Consider the following 2,825-nt stretch of genomic DNA (forward strand, 5'->3'; position numbering starts at 1 on the left):
TCTATGTCCCTTTGAGACACAAACAACTTAATCTTACTGGCATGCAGGATGAGGGAATGGGAAGCTGGGGGGTGTATGTGCATACTGGAAGAACATTTTTAACGACCAGAACAAACAATTTTTCCAAGTGACCATTCAATCATTCAGTCTACGTAAGCCTCTCATACATTTTATGCTCCTTTTCTTTACTCTCAGGTTAGCACTTCCTTCTCCCCTGTTTGAGCATCCTCTCAGTAGCTGAAATGTTTTCACCATTATAAAAGTACACAGGAATGTTTTTTTCCTGTTAGTCATGATTACCCCTCTATTTACTGCTTGCCAAAAGTCTCTGCAAAGATTTTTTAGAAGACAGACTGCTAATTTGTGCCATGTCATCACTTTACCCTATGATCAAAGGACAAGCTAGCTTACTGTAAAATACGAATGAAAATTTTAAAAAAATCTTATTAAAACCAACAAAAAGAAACCCTAAAGCAGAACCCTACTGAGACAACTTGAATTTTTTTGATCATTGCTATTCAATTTGCAGTTAGAAACAGGAAAAAAAAAAAGTTGTTTCACTGGGAAACAGATCCCAACTTTGTGACTTTGATATTATTTCAGCTCTTAAGGATTTATCTGTCAAACTACTTCTTTTTTTCATCAAAAAATCTTTGACTTTAATTTACAAGTAGCCTTTGTCAGTAGATCTTTATGAAACACATAAACTATAGACATGACTTGACAAACCACATGAGTAAATAAAATGGAAATGAGCTGAGGAACATTAATTAGAAAATTATCCTTTTAAAGTTTTGCATTACTTAAACATTTCCATGACCTGATGTTCATTTGCTACGTGTAGTCAAAGATGCTGACTTAATTTCTAGCCAATATACCTCAGACTGCTATTTGCAAACACTAAAGTAATGTCCTCTGAAGGGTAACTATCATTATGTGACCAATTTACTAATGATAGATAAAAGAGGCCAACAGTACAAGGTATCATTCCTGCCTCTTTCAGTCAACACCAGGAAAAGACCCCATGTTGTTTCCAGCATGGAAGAAGTCCAGTACTGGCATGTATTAAAGAAGTTCTCCTTAGATATGTTTTTAACAAGGTATTGCAAAGTATATTAATTTCAATATAAGCTGAGAGAAATATACATAACATGGAAAAATGTCCTAAAAAGCTGGCACAGACAGCAAACCTGAGATGTTTCAGCAGTCCACCAGTGTGGTGATACTCAGACAAGATACAAGCATAATCAGTTTACTGATGCAAGCCATTACGTACTGGCAGCTCTACCAACACAAGATGGCTTTTGTTTGCTTCTAACAACACCTCTTCATTCACTTCTACAGTTTTGAAATACCATGCTTCTTATCTTTACTTAGAAATCTCTTAGAAATCTCTGTTTCTGTGTTTCTATTTTTACCCAAACTTCTCTGATTGTAGCCACTTTTCACTGTGCAGCGTTTTCCCACATACATAGAGACAAACATGTACATGTGCACTGTCATTTACTTTTAACCTTTGAAACCAATCTGCTCTCGTTCCCCTGCACAAACTCTCCACCTTTGCTAAAAATCCACTCACTATTTGGTAAAAATCCACGAAGAACAGCTCCTTTGCTAATAGCAACAGAGAGACATTGCTGCTGCATGGGGGTTTGTCGGGTTTTGTGCACATCACTTGCTTCAGCTCCTGTGTCCATGATTACCAAAGGACCAGGTGACTCTTAATTGCTCCTGTCTGTTAGGCCTCAGCAAAAGAAGAAAGTTTGCCAAGACTTTGGAGTTTTTCCTATTACAAAAAACTTTGAGTCGCTACATACTTATTTCCAGGAAATAATATTACTTGTTTCCCAAATGTTCATAACAGAGAACTGTTTTATGTATTTTTTAGTTCTGCCTAGCAGAGTGGTTCCTTTGATAATAAGGTTATGCAGTTTAGTTGTGTTACCACACCACAGCCTGAGGCACAAATAAACTATTAGTAATTGTTTTTATGAACACCATAAATTTTATTTGCCACTACACTGAGTAAAGAGAAATGGTAGGTGAACTCATCAGTTTCGTGAGCATGCGAACTAGCAGATCCTATTCAGCCCAAATTAGAAATCACTAACACACTTTATATCATTTTTGCAATCACTGCACTCCCAGTCTCACACTCAGATGGTCTGGGAGTAGAAATCAGCTGGTTACTGCCTTCTGCTGCACGTTCCCTCTCTGCCCAAGTATGACTACAAGGGGTGTTATTATGGCAAAAACATATAACAACTTATTACCATCCCTGACAAAGAAAAGTGAACAGGAAGATGACTCAGACTTCAAAGTAAGTATCAAATTTCAAGGTAAGTATCAAATGAAACTAAAAGCTTGGTACAACAGCCTCTGTCCCTTCTTAGTTACTATTAGAGGATGGCTGGATAGTTGCAACACCAAGGGGACGCACTAATTCTCATCATTTTACTTAAACAAACCAAAACATTGAATCCAAGAGCCCAACCAGACACCCACCGAGTGCTTCCCTAAACGGACAGTCAGCTGCCATGGAATTAGGGCATTTCTCTTGGGAGAACAGTGCAGGCTAAAGAGCAAGAAGGGACCAAAACACGTTGGCGGGTGACCTGGCGTGGAGCCCACAGGGTATTTCCGCGCCTTCCCTGCATCTCCCTCCGGGGACGGGCATTAGGGAAAGGCCGGGCTCCGTGGGGACAGGAGCCGGGAGGGGCCGCGGAGCGAGGAAAAGGCACCGGCGCCCAAGCGGGGCCCCGGCGCGGAGCCCCCTCCGTGCGCGGCCGCCCCCGCCCCGCGCTGACCTGAGGAGCGCCAGGAAG

At 40.7% G+C, this 2,825-nt stretch overlaps 1 protein-coding gene across 1 annotated transcript in view; it reads right to left on the minus strand.

Moving 5' to 3' along the window:
• BTBD1 (BTB domain containing 1) overlaps positions 1–2,819 on the minus strand; it is a 12,815-nt gene extending 9,996 nt beyond the window's left edge. Inside the window, exon 1 of the mRNA XM_017742711.1 lies at positions 2,808–2,819. The gene's annotated coding sequence lies outside the window, so the exon portion shown is untranslated. The remainder of the gene's footprint in view (positions 1–2,807) is intronic.
• Between the last annotated feature and the right edge of the window lie 6 nt (positions 2,820–2,825).

This window comes from Corvus brachyrhynchos, unplaced genomic scaffold, assembly GCF_000691975.1.
Source record: "Corvus brachyrhynchos isolate BGI_N302 unplaced genomic scaffold, ASM69197v1 scaffold97, whole genome shotgun sequence".
In the NCBI taxonomy this organism is placed as follows: domain Eukaryota; kingdom Metazoa; phylum Chordata; class Aves; order Passeriformes; family Corvidae; genus Corvus; species Corvus brachyrhynchos.